At 34.5% G+C, this 12,015-nt stretch overlaps 1 long non-coding RNA gene across 1 annotated transcript in view; it reads left to right on the top strand.

The window, feature by feature from the left end:
• LOC141507147 (uncharacterized) overlaps positions 1 to 12,015 on the top strand; it is an 866,305-nt gene that overhangs the window by 485,010 nt on the left and 369,280 nt on the right. The window contains exon 8 of the long non-coding RNA XR_012474087.1: positions 1,840 to 1,887. This is a non-coding gene — a long non-coding RNA (uncharacterized LOC141507147). The remainder of the gene's footprint in view (positions 1 to 1,839; positions 1,888 to 12,015) is intronic.

Below are 12,015 nucleotides of genomic sequence, written 5' to 3'. Positions count from 1 at the left end.
CAGTTTCTTTTTTCCCTTGAGGCTTCCACAGCTCTTTAACAGTACAGTTGGTTGGGCACTGCTGGAAGCCAAAAGAAATACTTAAGTGCCTTCAGGACCAAAGTTACTGATTTACCTTTTAAAGGGGTACTTGTTTAAGGTGCACTTGTATATTGACTGGTGGGGGACTTTCTATATGTGTCTTTAATATAGTCAAGGGAAGAGAAGGAGCCTCCAGTGCAAGGAGAGGCTGTGCTAAGACAAGGTGATGTAGAAGGTAGATCTCTGCAGTCTAGTAATGTCCCAGAGCAGTTCCATGGAATAATTACATTGTCTCATCTAAATCCTGCAGTTGATGCTACTGTTCCTCCTTATTTGACCTGTGCCAAGGTAACACAGTTAAGATTATTTCCCATTTTCCCTTTTTTGCCATCCTTTAACAGTCAATTCTGTGGAAACTTCTTTTTAAATTTTCCCACAAAACACAAAATAAGAAGCTGCTTCAGTGATCCACAACAGGTTCATATGGAAAACTAAGAGTTTCATAGAACTCCCGGTATAAGAATATATACTCTAATCCTATTCCTCAAAGCTTTTTTTTTTTTTTTTTTAAATTGTCTTGTTCATCATTAACTTCAAGATACCCTTTGTGGTTGGGACTCCTGGAGAAGAGCATTCCAGTATGCTCTTAGGGGATCCCTACTTCTCATTAGTAGCTGGCATTTATAAACATTTACAAAGAGCTTTACTTGTGCTATCTCATTTGATCCTCACAACAGTCCTGTGAGGTACATGCCATTATTCCTGTTATAGATGAAGAAACTGTGGCAGAAGTTAAATGATTTATCCAGAGTCACACAGCTGATAAATGCTGGGATGAGGAATTTAATTGTAGATCAAATACTCTGCTATGTCACCTAGCTGCTTACTACTAGCTATATAGAAAAATGTACTTTTCAGGGCATTTTTGTATAATTTAATGAGCAGACTTCATTTTTATATCTCACCAATTTGTGATGCCCCATGAACATTTCTTGTGGTTTCTTGGTAAAGAAATGAGAAAGACAAACTTTCACATGACAGAGCTCTGCTTATTACTCAAGTAAAATTTTTTATTCAGCTTATGATATTTAGGAATTTTATTTCTTCACAGAAGGAACTTTTTAAATGTTAATTTTGGGATTTTTGTTGCTCTGTGACTACATAAAAGGTCTTGTTTTTAAAAGGTTCAGTTCACTTGCTCTGCTTCTCTTACATTTAGTTAGAACATAATAATATGCATTCATTTATCCTCACAGAGCCATATAATGCCAGTAACTTACAACTGATGAAACCAGGGGTAAATAATCCATAGCTTGTCCTACCGCTATTGCCATAATATTTATATCAAGAGCACAAGTAACAAACAACCAACAACAAAAAGAAAACCAGTTTGTTTTTATTTATAAAATGTTTAATCAAAAGTGTAGTAAAGTTCAAATGGAGCTGCAAATCCTAGTGGTTCACAATGGTTTGATTTATTTTTTAAATAGACCATGGATAATTAACCATAAAACAAAACGTTCTCAACTCAAGTTACAGGGAATTGCATAGAGGGATAGCAAGGCACTCACAACTGGATGCAATGGGTTATAACTTTTAAAGTTAAACATAGAGGCAGCTAAAGGAGCCAAGTCTCTTCTGTGTCCCTAGCTGTGTTATCACTTCTAAATGGAAGTAATCTTTGCTTGCTATGGCATGGCTGAAGCTAGTGTCCCAAATTTGGAGAAATAAAAGTATTGCTTTCATTCTTGTCATTTTAACCTATACTTGTCAAAGTTCATACTTGCAAAACACTTATTAAAGCACTTTTCTTTTCAGGGTGCTTCAATAACATTAACTGGTTATTCTTTACAACATCACTCTGTGGTAAGTAACTTTTATTATGCCCATCTAAGAGATGATAGTATTGAATCTAACTGAGATCAAATGCATTTCCTTGAGCCTCTTAAAAATTATACTGTGATTTTGTGTTAAGATCATCACTTAAAGAACTGAATTTGAATAAGTCTGGATTTTTTCCTTAGCCTTTCTGTTAATTAATATAGACTACAGTTTTTGGGGTGGAGGGGAAGACTTTTACTCTTAAAGAAAGGTACTTTAATTTTGGAATATTATATTATAAAAGAACAACATTCTAAAATGTCTCGGTTAAGAATGGATGTTTTTTAAGCTATCAATGAATTTCCATACTTATATATGTCTGGATAGGAGTAAAATATATGCATATACCCTTCCCCAGGATCATAGAAACTTTGATATTGGTCAAAAATACGGTTATCTCTTCTACATCATGACCCTTTCCTGTTGTGGTTTTGATATATCTTGTGGGTTAGCATAAGAATTTTTAAAGGAAATTTGGGGAAGTTTTGAGGAAGCTGCAGATGACATGTGAAGATGTCATGATATATGTCATATATGTCATGATATATGTTATATTTGACAACACAGAAAATATTTAAAACTCAGAAATGCATAAAATATACATATGGTATTAGATAATATCAACAATTTTTATCTCAATACAATAAATTTATTCACATTTTACAATATGGTAACACCCCATAAAAGAAAAAAAATTCAGACTTCTTTGGTAAAAAAGGAGGACCAAAAATTTTTATGGGGACTTTTCAAATCTTAGGGTTACTATGTACTTAACTCCAGAGTGGATAAGAAGGGATAACTGTAAATAAAAAAGGTTGAAAATGGACTTTCTGTGCATTTGAATGTTATCTGATCACTCTTTTGTTCATGTGAAATACATATTTTATATTTGGATAAAGGTTCTTAAAACCTATTGGTTTATCCTTTCCTTCCCTTTCCCCTCCTCCCCTCATGGACCTATGATTTCTATAGAAAAGAAAGTTCTTGGGGAAGATTGACTCTCCTCAGTGCAGGTGAACAACTATTCCACAACTTTGGAAAGAGTGCAGCTTGAAACTGAGTGGATTGCCTTGACTCTAAACAAATTTTGGAGGGATATTTGATTGTCTTACACATAGAAGGACCTAAAAGAGGTGTTGAAGTGAATTGAATTGAAACCAGACCTGCACAAAAATGAAGAGAGAATGATGCCTTTAGATAACCAAATGATGAGGTACTACTTTGGATGATATTGAGGTAACTAAGTGGCACAGTGAGTGGAGTTCTGGCCGTGGAGGCCTGAATTCAAATTTGACCTCTGATACTTAATAGCTATATGATCCTGGGGAAGTATTTTAATTGTGTTTGCCTCAGTTTCCTCATCTGAACAAATACCTAGAGAAGGAAATGGCAAAACACTCCTGTTTCTTTCCCATGAAAACTCCAAATAGAGTCTTGAAGAGTCAGATACAACTGAAAATGACTGAATATTTAAAAGAAAAAAACAAATCTCAACTTTAAAACTTGCTTTGATCCTAGGCAGATCAATCTCCCAGTACCCTAAACAACTCTCAAGACACAGGCAACATAGACACACATATGCATATATATATGCATATATATATATACATATATATATGCATATATATGTAATATCTCATGTATATGCATATGTATATTATATAGGTATCTATGAAAAAAGAGAGAGTTGGACTATAAAGTGTTTAATTACAATTGAATACAGACTTAAGTGTCTGGGACAAAATTTACATGACATTTCACAAATAATGTGTCCTTGGGACTTCTTTACATTTTTAAATTAAGGATCTTTCCTCAGATTGTTTATGGGGGAGATATTATATATATATGTATATATATATATATATATATACATATATATATGTATATGTGTGTGTGTTTACCATATTAGAAATGAAATTATCTTAGTATTACTATTTTTTTATTTAAGACAATGGGGTTAAATGACTTGCCCAAGATCATACAGGTAGGCAATTATTAAGTGTTTGAGGCTGGATTTGAACTCAGGTCCTTTTGACTCCAGGGCCAGTGTTATATCCACTGTGTCACCTAGCTGTCCCTTAGTATTATTTTAAAACTAGTTTTGACCTTGCTGATTGTCTGAAAAGGTCTTTAGGATCCACATAGGTTCCTTGAGCACATTTTAAGGATCAATGGATCTGTATCTTCATTAGTGGAAGTTTTTAGAAGTTCTAAAAAGTTGCTATTATAGTCTCAAAGAAGCTAAGAATTATAATAACCAGGAAGTATATATATATGTGTGTGTGTGTGTGTGTGTGTGTGTGTGTGTGTGTGTACACACACACACACACACACACAAACACACACACATGCAAGATCAGGCCTAAGTTGGTTTAGCATAGAATTATCAAATCTAAACTGGTACTAAAATAGCAGTGTGTGACCAGGTCAGTCATCACCGAGATACACTGGCAGTCTTCAGTAGTATAGAGGGTAAAGCTTGCCCTGATCATGCTAATAATACCTGACTTTAAGATAATTCTGTTTAGTCCTGAAAATAATTTTCATCAAGATTCTGATGATCTCCAAGGCCCTTTCCAGTTTTAAAACTCTATGAAAATTATACTCTTGACCTCACTTTATATGAATCTGTATAAAATGAGGAAAAATAATCTCTTGGAGTAAAATAAAGATGGACTTAAAAGGAATTCTATATATATTACCCATAATCTGTTTGTTACTGTGTTGCTGTTTCTAATTCTGTTGCCCATCTATCTCTGTTTCTCTGTCCATCTGTCCAGTGAAGTCAGCAATTCTTTAGAATTGTAACTTCTCAGTTCCACCCCTTCCCCCTATTTCATGCTAATTTAACTTGTTCTAGTGCACAAAAGACTCCTATCAATGTACTAGGAACCCAAGGGACATGCCTTATGTGGTAGCTTTAATTTCTCACACTCTTTGTATTTAAAAATGAGATCATCATGAAAGGACCCTCATTTCACACCCCCTCTGACTTGCAAAGTAACCAGCCCCTTCTACATTTCTCCTCAATGACACAAAGTCCTTTATATATATTTTTTTGTGAACAGAGAAAAATCTTCATTAATTTGTTTATTTCCATTCATCTATGTGTCATTTTTTTATGTATGGATATTAACTCTAAAAGAGCACAAGCTTTTTTTTTCTGTATCTGCTTTAATAAACTATTGACTCCTAAATAGGAGGGACCATATCTTATTCATCTATGAAACTTCCATAGGAGTTTTTTTTAAAAAAAAAAAGAAAAACAAAACCATGCATGTGTTGGGTGATTAATAAACCTTTATTGATTGACCAAATGAATGTAAAAAGTACAAACTAGTTTTTCTTTTAGAGTTTAATTTTAGGGGTAGCTAGGTGGCACAGTAGATAGAGCACTAGCCCTGGAGTCAGGAGGACCTCAGTACATCCAGTCTCAGATATTTAATAATTGCTTAACTGTGTAACCTTGGCCAAGTTACTTAACCTCATTGCCTTAAATAAGTAAAATTTTTTAAAAATAATAAAAACAGTTTAATTTTTAAAGACATTCAGGTATAATACAGTTAGAGTACTTCTCTACAGAACATATAGGTCTTCTGTATTATCTAAGTTTTTATTTCTTGAGTAATGCTCACCAATATTTCATGAAACAGTAACAGATGGAAGATAAACAAAGATGTTTTGTTGGTTGGAGAGTTACCTCACTTATAAGTAATAAGAGAAGATATCATTATCTCTCACAGAGGACAGAAATTTTCTGCCCCAATTTACTTTTTAAAACCTAAAATTTTCAAGTAAGTTTTCATGATTATTTAGTTGATTATAATGTCAGAATGAGCATCAGTAGTATCATTAATTACATACCATGGCTAGTAAATGTGTTTTAATGTAAATGTATTTAAATTTCAATATAAATGTGTTTAAATTTCAATAGAAAGATACATAGTTCCTTCCCTGTAGGCAATCACAATCCAGTTGTAGGCAATACAAGAAAATAAGGATAACAAATAATTCATCTTTGTTTTAAAAATGTGTCTATTATATAAATCAACTTATTATTTTAAGTCTTACCTGGATTTTAGAACTAGATACAACTTAAGGCAGCCAGGTGGAGGGTGCTGAGACTTGGAATCAGGAAGACTTAAATTCAAATCCTGCCTTTGAAAGGTATTGTTGTATGTCCCTGGGCAAGTCATTTCCCCCCTCTCTTTTCATTTCCTTACTATAATCCTCAAATCCCTTTATTATGGGAATAATAATACCTCCAGGAGCTATTATAAGAATCAAATAAGATAATATGTGTATAGCACTTTTCAAACCTTAAGTGCTGTATAAATGTTAGGTATTATTATTAAAAGAAACTTCTTTGAATTTAGTAGAATAATATTGATTGATTGACTTAGAGTGGTTGGATGTAATGGGATAGTGAAAGTGGCAATTGAATGAGATTAAAGGGGACTAGCACCTACTTTGTGCCAGGCAATGTGATAAACAATTTACAAAAATTATCTCATTTGATCCTCATTACAACATTGTACTGTTGAGAAAACTGAAGCAGATAGAGATTGCCCAGGTAGTGAGTATCTCTGGATAGATTTGAATCCAAGTCTTCTTGACAGTCCCAACTGGTCTCTGTCTACTATTACCTAGGAAGACCTCAATTCAAGTTTTGCCTTTGTCACAAACTGGGCTATGTGACTGTGGATAAGCCACTATCTTCCAATGGCCCTAAGTAATTTTCTAAGACTTTCAAGTTTTAGATGAATTTTTGATTAGCATTGGGGTAGTATATTTTATCATACCAGTGAAATCACTAGTCTGGATGAAAAAAAAAATCCCAAACAATAGAAGGCAAAATGTACTAATTGCCACAAGAAAAGGGCAAACATAATGTTATGGGAGTTCAAAGAAAGGAGAAAATGCTTCTAGATTGTTTTACTCCTATGTTTTAGGTCCTATTTTAGGAAATTTTGATCATTTTTTCACTCAGTAGGTCTTGAACAGCTAGTTTTGGATCAACACCTGGGAATTTCTGCAGGTCTTATCATTTTTGTAGAAAATTAGGAACGCCTACAAATTACCCATTTATAATTCTTTGGAATTATTTCCAGATTTTTGGGAGGGTTATATTCAAGCTGAAGTTGAATGACATAGGACAGACCCCCCCACACACCCCATCTTTCTTTCTCCCTTATTACTCCTACCTTTTAGGCCTGACATGGCATAAAGGTACCACCCAGTTCCTTCTTTCTTATGAAAACTCATGACACCTTTGTCTGCATTATACAAATCTGCATTGGGTAACTTTCATAAAACTTAACTATATTCTTCATGATTAAATCATTGAAGTCTGAACTGCCACCATAAATGGTCAACATTAAATATGTTTTGAGTATGACCCTAGTATCAGAGGATTAAAAAAGAAATAATGAGTGAATTTTTCTTTCTTCATCATATATTATTTATTACTCCCTCAACTTACCTCAAACCTGATTGAAATGGGAATTTCAAGTGGGGAACACGTTGTCAGAGAAGTTAGAAATCCTGGATGTTAGAAGAAAAAGATACAACAAGAAGCCCCAGTACCTTTGCCTCTGCTGCTCCTCAGTTTTGCCACCCAGTGTCACTTAGCTGTTAGCTTCAAATTTAGATCCAGCTCAGTCAGGCCCTGGTAGGACTCTGCACTGCAGTTAGTCTTGTTTCTTGTCATGACTTTGAATTTTGTTTCAAGCAACTAAACTTTCTCTATTTTTTTCCCTTTCAACATATTTTATACACCTCAGTTCCTGAAAATGATTCTTTGTCTTATTTTTCTATCCCCAAGTTTCATTCTTGATCTGCTCTTAGTATTTGGGTCTTATTTCCTCTTACCAGTTCTTCTGAACACTACACTGAAATCCTACCCTAATACCTAGATACTTTTTGCCAAACCTCCTTGAATACTAAGCTCTTGCCTGCCTGGACTTTTACCTATTTTCTGCCACAGGACTACTTGACATTTTTTCCTACTAGACAATGGGACCATGCTCTAGATGCCCACTATTCTATCTTCCTGATGTCTACTGGTTTGCTTGCCTTGATCTCTTCATATACCTGCTGCTGCTGCCATGTTTCCCTAATATCCCACCTTCTGTTCAGACTTCATCCTATAATATGCCATTCAGATTTTCCCTAATTTCTTACCTTTTCCAAGCAAGTCTCTTTAGTCTATACTGTTCTAGCTCTTCAGTTTTGAACTACCTACTAGAAATTAACAGAGGAGGGGAAAGGGTATGACTTAAAAAAAGAGTCACTGGATCTCCTTCCTTTCCTTATACTTTCATTTATTGCCCTCTCTATCCTGAGAATACTCTGTAAATAGAGCAGTACATTTTAAACCTCAGGAAATTAACTGAATCTATTTTCCTACTTTTATAATGAATAATGTAGATCATCCTTGTTTATAAAGAACTTTGAGATACTCAGATTAGCAACATTGAATGCAGTTTAAATTCTTCATAAAGAAATAGTAAACATGATCACATATTAGCTAGTTGCTTTAAGTTCCAGGTCTATGACTATTCAGAATCAATGGGATGTTCAACAGTTATACTTTGTATTGAATCAAAAATTCAGTATGTGAGTAACCATGTAACATACTGTATCAGTATAAACTAAATTTATGTGTTACAAAGGTCTATTTAATCTAAGGAACACATTTTCTGTCAGCCTTGAAAGTGAGTAGCTAGAATATTGATGTGCCCAATCCTTGGAAAAAAAGCTTCTTTCCTTCACTAAATCTCTAGAAAAATATGATAGTGTACACTCACAAAATATTTTCAACCAAAGCTGGAAGCAAAGCACATGAAAAAAAAAGTAATAACATAAGTAATAAAATATCCCAAGCAAACAGAAAGCATCTGTACAGTTTGCCTTTCTCAGTGGTGTAAGCAATCTGAACCTTTTTCTTTTTATTCCTTTTATTTTTAATCTTCGGAGTATTCTTGTTTCTTCTCCTACATCTTTACCCTGGCAGAACTATCATTAAACTATCAATAGAAAGCCAGTATTTATATTGGAGGAAGGAGGATGTGTGCAAAGAAAAGGGGCTAGTGAAGAAGAAATAGAGATGAAAAATTCTGTCATTTTCTTTCCTTTGTGGGACTCAAGCCAAAATCCATAATGTAAATTGTTTATCTTTAAAAACAATTAAGGGGAGGCTAGGTGGCGCACTAGATAGAGCACTGGCCTTGGAGTCAGGGGTACCTGAGTTCAAATGCAGCCTTAGACATTTAATAATTGCCTAGCTGTGTGGCCTTGAGCAAGCCACTTAACCCCATTGCTTTGCAAAAACCTAAAAAAGCCCCCAAAGCAATTAATATTTTTGTCATTATGATAAATCCTTGATTTTAATAAAATATAAGATGGAATAAAAACAAAGCAAAACATTTCCCCTTTTTCTTCCCTACCCTTTCTTAACCTGATTTTCCTATTAGGTAACATTGCTGTTTATCTTACCTATGTTTATAGTGTCAATATGTATTTAAAGAGAAAAATAGGTTTTTGCTTATGTTTTATGCTTTACAATCAGGTGAGATGTCGATGGACAACAATAACATTTAACAGTACCATTCACTCTCTGGTTTCTTATATTTTCCATTGGACTGAATTTCCATGAGATCTCTGAAATATCTAATTTTGTTGCATTAATGATTCTTAGAATCACAGATGCATAGAAGAGGATCATTTGTCCTGGAGTAACATCTTCCTCCCATATTCTAACTTATTAAGTTAAATATTATTACCTTAAGAAGGTGACCATTAGATCATTGTTGAAAGAGCTTGATTGTAATGATCAAATGATGAAGGAATGACTTTCTTGGCTAAATTGATTTAGAAACCTTTGCATATCATATTTTTCATTATACAATATAAGAGGGCAAAAAAACTGTAGCCATCATGCAAAATCACCACATCCAAAGCTCATTTCATGACAGAGATAGTCTGCAGTTCAATCACTTGGGAGGCCATTTACTGCCCACAGCAGGACATTGAGATGAGCCTTATATTGGGGAACATTCTATTATTCAACTAATACCCATTAACAGAAGAGCAGACTGCTTTTAGAAGTCAGATTTTGATATTTGTGAAACTACTTGATTAGATATTGCTATATAGTTTATAAAATATTTCTCTTATAAGCCCATAAATTACATAAAACAAATATTTCCTGTTTACAGATGAGAAACTGAGACCCAGAGAGGGAAAATAATTTCTCCAAAGTCCCATAGCTAATCAGAAGTGAAGCTGAACCTAGAATCTAGATTTTTTAAATCCCAATCTAATACTCTTTCTTTTCTAGTGTTATAAGTTCTATGAGATACTCCAAACACACATATTCACACACACACACACACACACACACACACACACAAACACACGAGGATAACCTCCATTAATAGGTTGAATTTTAATGTGTTAAATGGTGGTCACTTTATTGTGTAACTGGGAAACATACCAGAGAAGATAATGTGGGGATTCTTGATTGGACAACATGTTAGACCTAGCCAGTCATATTATTTAATTCAGTCCTGGTGACAGAAGCTGCAACCAAGTCTCCCTCATAGTTTGGCATCTAGTAGTTAAGATCCATTTGAATGGACTAGGATTATTATGTTCTGCAGTATACATGAAGGTAGGCTGGGTCACCAGGGCAAGGGAAAAGACTAAAAATGAAGTTGTAAGATCTTTGGAGGAAAATCTTCTCTTTGCCATTCACATGGTGTCAGCAGAAAATTACTCACAGAAAATGAAAGGGGAAAAACAGGACTCACAGGTGGTGAATGAGAATGGGAGCTTCTGTTTTGCATCACAGTATCACAGCAGAAATCATTAGGGTCTTGGTTTAGATTAACATTGCCCTTCTGCCCCATCCCACTCCCATATTAGAAGCTTTTTCAAGTCATTTGTATTGTATTGGTTTGGATCAAATATTGTTACCTGCTTTCATTATTTTCATAACCATTCTACAGATCAGTATAATGCAGCTCTAATATGGCGTTTTCCCTAAATTTGTAGACTTTACAAAAAACTTTTAGTCAGATAACTAACAAGAATTTTATTAAATGCTTATAATGTGTCAGGCACTATGCTATACCATACAAACAAAAAGATACTTCCTGTTTTCAAGGAGCTTACATTCTAAATGAATAGAGAGAATGCATAAAAAGAAGCTGAAAGGCAATGCTAAAAATGAAATTTTACTGTTTAAAATATATTCTTATTTGTCTCCAGTAAGTTAACTGGTTAATCATGTCACTGTTTACTTTTTACTTGTGCATATTGCAAATAAAATGAGAGAGAGGAAAGCCTGTGGTTATAAAACTATTTAGAGGAGTTAATTACAATGCCAAGACTGTATTTTCTCCAACTTTTCCTGTCCTGTAAAGTTTGATTACCCCAGAATCTGCACGCTAGGAAGTACATTTTACTTTCCCAAGGGGGAAAAAATGAAAGAGAAGAACAAATCCAGTCCTGTGAAGTGATCTCAAGGAAGCTGGTCTAACTATCAGTGTCAGCAGTTAATGAGGATGGTGCCTTAATCCTCTATTCCTACAAGGGGCTAGATTCCAAAAAAGGGAAGTATTAGACAATCCTGGCAAGACTGAAGCAAGCTCTCCAAAGGTTCTTCTTTGTCTTGGAGTACTGGATATAGTTCAGGTTTGCTCCACAGAGAACCCTAGGATCAGATTTTAAAATGTAGACCTTTTTAATATCTAAGTTCCTTCTAGGTTAGTGTGATCCCACATTCTTCTGCTCCTGCCAGGTCCTCTTATTCCCTCTAAAACACTGGGTGACTAGGATAAGGATATGTGTTTTTTTTTCTTTTTAACTTGTTTGCAATCACCTAAACCTAATAACTACATGCAATCAGGCCTTTACTGGAAGAGATCTCACTAGTCATTAGGAAGGAATTCAGGAACTCCAGTTGTCAAAGGGTGCTGATCTTGCCTTTGTCTCTTTTCATAGTTCAGCCTTTGGCGCCTGTCACTAGCAGTCAAATAAGGACAATTTTACCATTCTCTCTTGCTGCTCAAATTTTTTTTTCAGTGCCGGTACATGTATTTGTTATTC

Source organism: Macrotis lagotis, chromosome 1 (assembly GCF_037893015.1).
Source record: "Macrotis lagotis isolate mMagLag1 chromosome 1, bilby.v1.9.chrom.fasta, whole genome shotgun sequence".
Taxonomy (NCBI): Eukaryota; Metazoa; Chordata; class Mammalia; order Peramelemorphia; family Peramelidae; genus Macrotis; species Macrotis lagotis.
Note: the sequence above shows the minus strand (reverse complement) of the source record. Positions and strands in the feature narration are given on the sequence as shown.